Consider the following 9,126-nt stretch of genomic DNA (forward strand, 5'->3'; position numbering starts at 1 on the left):
TCAAGTGTCACTTAGGTGTCATGTCGGAAACATGGGAGATCATGAGCTTATTCAGGCAGCAAGGGAAGTGCTTTTGGGGATGTGGTTGGTTTTCCAGCCTATGTCAGGGCTTCTCTGAAGGAGGTCAGGTCAAAATCACAGTGAGAAGGGCGGGGCTGGGCAGCAAGGAGCTGGGCATTCCTAAAGGGGGACTGTGAATGTGCTAAACAGTGGAAAACATAGTTGTTGTTGTTGTTTTCTCCTGAGAAGGGAGAAGATTTAAAGGCTATTCTCTGCGTGGAGTTTAGAAATTGAAAGGGAGTGGCTAAGAGGAGGCAGTGTCATCTCTGACGGTGTTTCCTCCCAGAATGATGGGATCAGCACAACAAACAGGCATGAAAAGATTAATCTGAGAATGTGAGAAGAGGGAGAGGCTGGGAGCCCTGAGAAGTCAGGCATTTCCAAGACTGAGACCACTGATGGTGGGCACTGTGGGCTGTTTGGGAACTTGGACCCAGGGGGAGACATGAACATGGTCAGTCACAAATAACCCTGCCATCCAGGGGCAGCTGCTAAGAAGAGATGTTTTCCTTTAGGTTTTTTCCCCACAGAGGATAATTCCCAGATGGCAAATAGCTCCACCCATTTTCCAGGGGTCTTGGAAGCTGAACTATAGTCCCATTATCCCCTTTCCAAGTATATTTTGATAATTACTGTTTTCTAAAACTTAACTAAGTTCAGCACAGATTCTGATCAAGGTAATAGCAATGGGCACAGAAATAAAATTCTGGTTTTCTCTTCATATTAAGCACTGTTCACAAATACCAACACCTCTTCCAAACAAAATTCAGAAGCTGTATTTGGTGTTTAAGGATCTGCCACATTCAGGTATGAGTTCCACCCCAGCTACACCACACAGAGATTCTTTTGAATTTTCAGGACACAAAAAAAGCTGGACCCTCCCTCCACCCCCAGAATTTTCTATGCCTCCCCCCACCCCATTCAATAAGGTTCCCAAAGAACTCTTGTATACCACTGGCTGCCAAGGCAAGGATTATTTGAAGATTGTTCTCCATCTTGGTATCTTTCCTGAAGATTCTTTTCACCATATTTCTACCATGGGCATAAATGGCTTTTACATAAAATTGGGCTAAACCAAATTGTACTCAATAGACTTTTAACTCCCAGGCCATCAAGCACCTTTATTAATGAGTTGCAGTATAGTGAGATTTGTAACAAGAATAATCATAACCATCTTTGTTTATTGAACACAAACTGGGTGAGCAATGGTGCTGGCACTTTTTACCCACTAGTTCAGATAACCTTCACAGAAAATCTAGAGGTCACTGCTATTTTTCTGCATCTTTAACCTGGTGGATTGGGGTTTTATTCAGTAGAGGAATCTGCCCACTGCCATGCAATGAATAACTGGTAGATTCCCTTTGTTGATGGGATCAGAAGGAACCAAGGAACCCTGAGTTGTCAAACAACCTAAATTTTGGAGAGGACTGACTGAGAGACTTCATTTGTATGTTAGTGGAAATGGGGAAATCGCAGTGTCTCAGGTGGGGATGTTTCTATGGGTTTGCAGCTTCCATGAGATCCAAAAAGACCATTGTTTTAAAGTGGCAGGTTGTAACTAATTCTCTGAAGAAAACTCCAGGGATGAAATGGAAAGGTCCAAAGTGGGCAGACTCGAAGTTGAGCCTCTCTGGGATATTTGGGAATTTGCAGGATACTGGGAAGGAGCTTTCTTGTCTGAGCAGTAATCAACTGTGGGAGCTGTGTCAAAGAAAACCAGAGACAGACACAGGTTTATATGGTAAAGACGAATTTTATTCAGGATTATTGCAACAGAGGAAAAGATACACCAGTATGGAACTGGTCTCCATTCACAATACAATGAAGACATTTGGGGATTCACAACCAACAAGCAGGGGGTTTTGTGGCAGGAAAATAACTATGAGGAGACTTCAGTTCTGGGGTAAATCTGGCTAAAGCAGTGTAACAGGATTCCTACCGAAGGCTGTCCAGGGTGATCAGATACCAAGAGTGGGGAGTGAGGAACTTGGATCAGGTATCAAAGGTGTGGATTCTTCTAAAACTGACTAATCAGGGTTCTTCCTAAAGCTGGATTTTACAAGGATGTGCACAGGTGGGCCTAACAGAAGGTCAGGAGACTGACTTAGAGTTTGCAAGTATACATGCCAGTTGAGGGGATCGTGTAGGAGCCATGGGTGCATTGTGCAAATCCTGATGTAGTGAAGAGCGTGGCCAACTTGAGAACAGGAAGTAAGCCACTGAGGCTGGGCAAAGAGGTGCAGGCAGTTCAGGAAGGATCCATCGGAAGATTTTCATGATCTTATTAATTCTTTCCCTACCGGTGAAGAAAGTTTGGGGAAGATTGTTTTATTCTTATACTGTTATTTATTCTGGTACACACCATCCAAGCACACCTGGTATAGTCTGAGTGGTGAGGGTTAGCACAGGGTGATACAGCCACACTCTCTCTATTCCTTCTCAGTTGGTTCTTTTAAGTTTATACAGCTAAATCAACCCTAAGTGCAAATATTTGTTTTTCTCTTTTCCATTGTAAAAGCCTTGACTCTTTTCTTTTTTCAGTTTTCTTTTGACATATTTTCCTAGAAGAATTTTTCCAGTTTTATTGAGATACAATTGACCTCTTTTTCAGTGTACAACATAATGATCTGATATATGTATACACTGTGAAATTATTACCACAATAAGTTTAGTTATCACCCATCACTTCACGTAGTTAAATTGTTTTCCTTTGGTGAGAACTTTAAAGATCTACTCGCCTAGCATTTTTTTCAAGTACACAATACAGAATTGTTAACTTTTGTCACTATGCTATATATTACATCCCTATGACACATTTATTTTATAACTAGAAGTTTGTACCTTTTGACCACCTTTATTCATTTCCCCATAAATCTTTCTTTGACTTGTTTCACTTAACATAATGCCCTAATGATCTGTCCATATTGTTGAAAATGGCAGGATTTTCTTCTTTTTTATGGTTTTAAGCCTGAATAATATTCATATATGTATATGAATATATATGTATTATATATATATTCACATTTTCTTCATCATTCATTGATGGACACTTAGGTTGTTTCCCTTTCTTGACTATTGTAAATAATGCTGCAGAGAACTTAGGGCTGCAGATATCTTTTTGAGAAAGTGATTTCATTATCTTCATATATATACCCAGAACTGAAATTGCTGGATCTTATGGTACCTCCATACTGTTTTCCACATTGTCTGCACATTCTTACATTCCCAGCACAGTGGCTACACAAGGCCTCCTTTTTCTTCACACCCTCACTGTCACTGATTATCTCTTGTCTTCTTGATAACAGCCATTCTAAAATGTGTGAGGTGATATCTCCTTGTGGTTGTGATTTGCATTTCCCTGATTAGTGATGCTGAGCATCTTTTCAAGTACCTGTTGGCCATCTGTATGTCTTCTTTGCCAGAATGAAGTCAGCAATGGGCAGTCCTCTGCAAATAGGTAGAGTGTGGAGAAATACAGCATACAGGTCAACCAGAAGTTTGTTTTTTCTGTAGGATATGGCGAACCAGGTGGAGAACTTGTGGTCTGGGGTGGGGGGTAGTTCCCCTGGAGGCCTCTCAACAGGGGGGCTCAAGAGACTCCTACAGGCATGTTTTGGGACAATGTTTTAACAAATAAGATTTGTGGCCAGAGGTTAAAAATCAAGGTTTTTTTTATCATAATTTACTCCCCAATATCCCTTGAAGAAAAAATCTTAAAAGAAAAATGTAGCATCACTGAACCCACATCCCTAAGGGGTATCACTGGGCATGAAGTGCAAGGCAGCTTCCCTGATGTGGGGACCCATGCCCTCCAGGTCTCCATGGTCCCTGCCTGCAATCCTTCACTCACCCCCTGTCTGGCCCTGGGTTCTGTGGGGTTTGTGTCTCATGTAGGAAGATGCCCAGGCAATTTGACCTGAGACTGGGAGAGAAGGAAACTGTTCACCCACTCCTGCAGTGGGCAAAGGGTGGGATGACACCAAAGTGGGATTTGGGGACCTAGGCCACAGAAACTGCATGTATCCAAGTTGTTCCTACTCCAGTGACTATCAGAACCTTGGTTCAAGAAAAAAAAATCTAGCATGAAATCCAGATTCGGAGTATATCTGGAAACTACAGTGAACTGGGGACCTCAGAGACAGTTTCTTTTCAGACAAAGAACCGGAGGCCCAGAGCATGAATGTGCCAGCAAGAAATGTCTGACCAGAACTGAGACCTCGGAGTGAGCCCCACAGGGTTTGCAGGTCAACACGGCTATGCCTTCAAATTCCTGGATGAATTATCTGAGCACTGACGCACTGGAGTTCACCAACAGCTCCCAGATGTTTGCCAAGAAGAAATAGAAAATCGCTGGGGGCGGGGGGCAATCAGGTGTTGACTTATTTTCACATATGCTCTCATGAGTTAGCGCCAATCAGACAAACCCTGATCCTGAAGCCATAGCCACCTGCAAATTGGTGTCAAATTGGCCACCAGGGGGCTTATGTCAGCCAATGGGCTGAACTCTAGGGGGTCACCCAGGCTTGGCTCCTAAGATGCTGGGTTCCACAGTCAACCCATCACATCTTGGCAGAGGGACCAGCTGGCAGGTTACTGGATGCTGCTGCAGAGCTGGGTCGTTCCCTGGGGCCTGGCTATTTATGCCTGTGGTCTTTGAATGTCAAGAAACAGCTGCTGCCATTTTTGGAGGATTTATTCTGCAACAAGTTCTGGGCTCAGTGTTTGTATCTGAGTTAGAGATCATCATGGTACCCATTCAATAGGGGAAGACATAGGTTCAGAGAAGGACAGAAACTTCTTCAAGGACACACACCAGTAAGTGTTAAAACTGGAACTCTGTCCTGTCTGTTTGTCAGTGCTCCTGAATATTGCACTATACTGCCCCAGATCCTGGCAATGCACTGCTCACTTTAACATTTGTAATAAAATTTTGGAGTCATTGACTCCTACCTTGCTGGAAGACCTGAGAGAGAATCTGGTCCAGATATTTACTACCTTGTTTTAACCACAGAATCTATTATTCCAAAGAAATTGCACAGATTAAAAAAATAAAAGTAGAGCAGTTCAGCCCATGGATATAAGAACTGGAGGATGAGATGAAGTCATGTGAGGATTTTCTTTTCTTCCTTCTTGCTATTTTTTTTAATAGAAGAGAGTGGAGAGCCTGTCAGAAGTTGATGAAGTTGATCTAAGATAAGATAAAATGAACAATTTAGAGAGATGGAGAAAACATTTAGAAACCAAAGAGAAGCTTTCCTGAGCATAAGGATTTTTGTAGTATATGCTTGGTAATAACAACAAGAACAAAAATGGAACAAATTAAATTTACACAAACAGGCAAAGGGTTAAACTGTGGACCATTCCTTTTTATGGAATACAATATGCAAGTTAATACGAATAAGGATGGATTTTTAAGACCTACCCTTAAGTGAAAAAAGCAAGATGATCAAAACCACACTAAGACACCTCCTCTATAAGGGAAGACAAACCAGATATTTCTACATGAACGTATAAATGTATAGAAACCCAGAGAGAAGTCTGGAAAATACACTAAACTTTGCCCTCTGGAGAGGGGCTTGGGATGAGGAGGAAGTTCAGTGTAGATGCCTGCTCTATCTGTATTATTGGAATGTTGTACATTGAGAATGTGTCTTGTATTGCTTTGGGCAAAACAAAAAAAAATAGTATTGAAAACAAAACTTTTCTTTCATGTACATTTACATGTACAAATATATAGACCACAATTGCTATTTCTTCCATATCAACTTATCTATGTTATTGGTAGCCAGAAAATGTTGATTTTGCACAGATCTGCATTTCAGTGAAAAATATCATTTGGCTATAAACTGATGTTAAAGATTTCCACACACCATGCAGTTCAGGCTTTGTGTTCAGCTGTACTACCACAGTGTGAGGGACACAATACCTGCCCTTTATGGGACAATCTCTAACAGGTGAGATTGTCAAGGTAAATAATTGTAATATACACCCTAATCATACAATCCAGCCATCTCACTCCCTGGTATCTACCCAAATGAGTTTAAATCTTATGTCCACAACAAATGTGCACACAGATGCTTAGAGCAGCTTTATTCATAATTGCCAAAACTTGGAAGCAACTAACATGTCCTTCAGTAGGTAAATGAATAAATAAACTGCAGTATATTCAGACAATGGTATGTTATCAAACTATGAAAACACTTGGAGGAAGCTTAAATTTGTATTAATAATTCAAAGAAGCCTATCAGAAAAGGCTACATATTGTATGATTCCAACTATGTGACATTGTGGAAAAGACCAATCTCTGGGGACAGCAAAAGAGATCAGTGGTTTCCAGGGAATGAGGGAGAGGGAGGGATGAAAAAGAGCAAAAGGACTTTTATAGCAGTGAAACTCCTCTCTATGATATGATAATGATGGATATACGTCATTATATGATTGCCAAAACCCATAGAAACTACACGGCCAAGAGTGAAACTTAAAGTAAACTATGGACTTTGGGTGATAATGATGTGTCAATGTAGGTTCATCAGTGTAACAAATGTACCAAGCTGGTGAAGGAAGTTTATAGTTCTGAAGGCTGTGCATGTGGTGGGGTAGGAGTTAAATGGGAACTCTTTGTACTTTCTGCTCATTTTCAAGATGAACTTAAAACTGCCCCAAGAAATAAAGTCTACTGTAAAAAATATATATGACTGTAAACTTTCCAGCCCTAAACTTTTATTATTCTAAAATTTTTTAAAGAAGAAACCATTCTTGTTCATTAATGTTTAAAATCAGTTTTTTGTTTTTTGTTTTTTGTTTTTGGCGGTACGCAGGCCTCTCCCTGTTGTGGCCTCTCCCGTTGTGGAGCACAGGCTCCGGACGCGCAGGCTCAGTGGCCATGGCTCACAGGCCCAGCCGCTCCGCGGCATGTGGGATCCTCCCAGACCGGGGCACGAACCCGCGTCCCCTGCATCGGCAGGCGGACTCTCAACCACTGCGCCACCAGGGAAGCCCCTAAAATCAGTTTTAAAGTCTCATTTGTTTAGAGGCTACAAATCAATTTAAACTTTTCCTAAAAGTAAACATTCATTCTTTAAAAGTATTAAATTTACACTACAATCTTTTTCTTAAATTTTTATTGGAGTATAATTGCTTTACAATGATGTGTTAGTTTCTGCTGTATAACAAAGTGAATCAGCTATATGTATACATATATCCCCATATCTCCTCCCTCTTGTGTCTCCTTCCCACCCTCCCTATCCCACCCCTCTAGGTGGTCACAAAGCACTGAGCTGATCTCCCTGTGCTATGAAGCTTCTTCCCACTAGCTATCTACTTTACATTTGGTAATGGATATATGTATGTCCATATATAAACTACCACTCTCTCACTTTGTCCCAGCTTACCCTTCCCCTTTACCGTGTCCTCAAGTCCATTCTCTAGTACGTCTGGGTCTTTATTCCCATCTTGCCCCTAGGCTCTTCATGACTTTTTTTTTTTTTAGATTCCATGTATATGTGTTAGCATACAGTATTTGTTTTTCTCTTTCTGACTTACTTCACTCTGTATGACAGACTCTATGTCCAACCACCTCACTACAAATAACTCAATTTCGTTTCTTTTTACGGCTGAGTAATGTTCCATTGTATATATGTGCCACATCTTCTTTATTTTTTTTAACATCTTTATTAGAGTATAATTGCTTTACAATGGTGTGTTAGTTTCTGCTTTACAACAAAGTGAACCAGTTATACATATATATATGTTCCCATATCTCTTCCCTCTTGCATCTCCCTCCCTCCCACCCTCCCTATCCCACCCCTCTAGTTGGTCACAAACCACCTAGCTGATCTCCCTGTGCCATGTGGTTGTTTCCCACTAGCTATCCACCCTACGTTTGGTAGTGTATATATGTCCATGCCACTCTCTCACTTTGTCTCAGCTTACCCTTCCCCCTCTCCATATCCTCAAGCCCATGCTCTAGTAGGTCTGTGTCTTTATTCCCGTCCTAACCCTAGGCTCTTCATGACATTTTTTTCCCTTAGATTCCATATATATGTGTTAGCATACGGTATTTGTTTTTCTCTTTCTGACTTACTTCACTCTGTATAACAGACTCTAGGTCCATCCACCTCACTACAAATAACTCAATTTCGTTTCTTTTTATGGCTGAGTAATATTCCATTGTATATATGTGCCACATCTTCTTTATCCATTCATTGGATGATGGACACTCAGGTTGTTTCCATCTCCAGGCTATTGTAAATAGAGCTGCAATGAACATTTTGTTACATGACTCTTTTTGAATTATGGTTTTCTCAGGGTATATGCCCAGTAGTGGAATTGCTGGGTCATATGGTAGTTCTATTTTTAGTTTTTTAAGGAACCTCCATAATGTTCTCCATAGTGACTATATCAGTTTACATTCCCACCAACAGTGCAAGAGGGTTCCCTTTTATCCACACCTTCTCCAGCATTTATCATCTCTAGATATTTCGATGATGGCCATTGTGACTGGTGTGATATGATGTCGCATTGTCATTTTGATTTGCATTTCTCTAATGACTAATGATGTTGAGCATTCTTTCATGTGTTTGTTGGCAATCTGTATATCTTCTTTGGAAAAATGCCTGTTTATGTCTTCTGCTCATATTTGGATTGGGTTATTTGGTTTTTTGATATTGAGCTGCATGAGTTGCTTGTAAATTTTGGAGATTAATCTTTTGTCAGTTGCTTCATTTGCAAATACTTTCTCCCATTCTGAGGGTTGCCTTTTCATCTTGTTTATGGTTTCCTTTACTGTGTAAAAGCTATTAAGTTTCATTAGGTCCCATTTGTTTAGTTTTGTTTTTATTTCCTTTTCCCTAGGAGCTGGGTCAAAAACGATCTGGCTGTGATTTATGTCACAGAGTGTTCTACCTATGTTTTCTCTAAAAGTTTGATAGTTTCTGGCCTTACATTTAGGTCTTTAATCCATTTTGAGTTTATTATTGTGTATTGTTTTAGGGAGTGTTCTAATTTCATTCTTTTACATGAAGCTGTCTGGTTTTCCCAGCACCATGTATTGAAGAGGCTGTCTTT

This window comes from Mesoplodon bidens (assembly GCF_964165515.1).
Source record: "Mesoplodon bidens genome assembly, chromosome: 2".
In the NCBI taxonomy this organism is placed as follows: Eukaryota; Metazoa; Chordata; class Mammalia; order Artiodactyla; family Ziphiidae; genus Mesoplodon; species Mesoplodon bidens.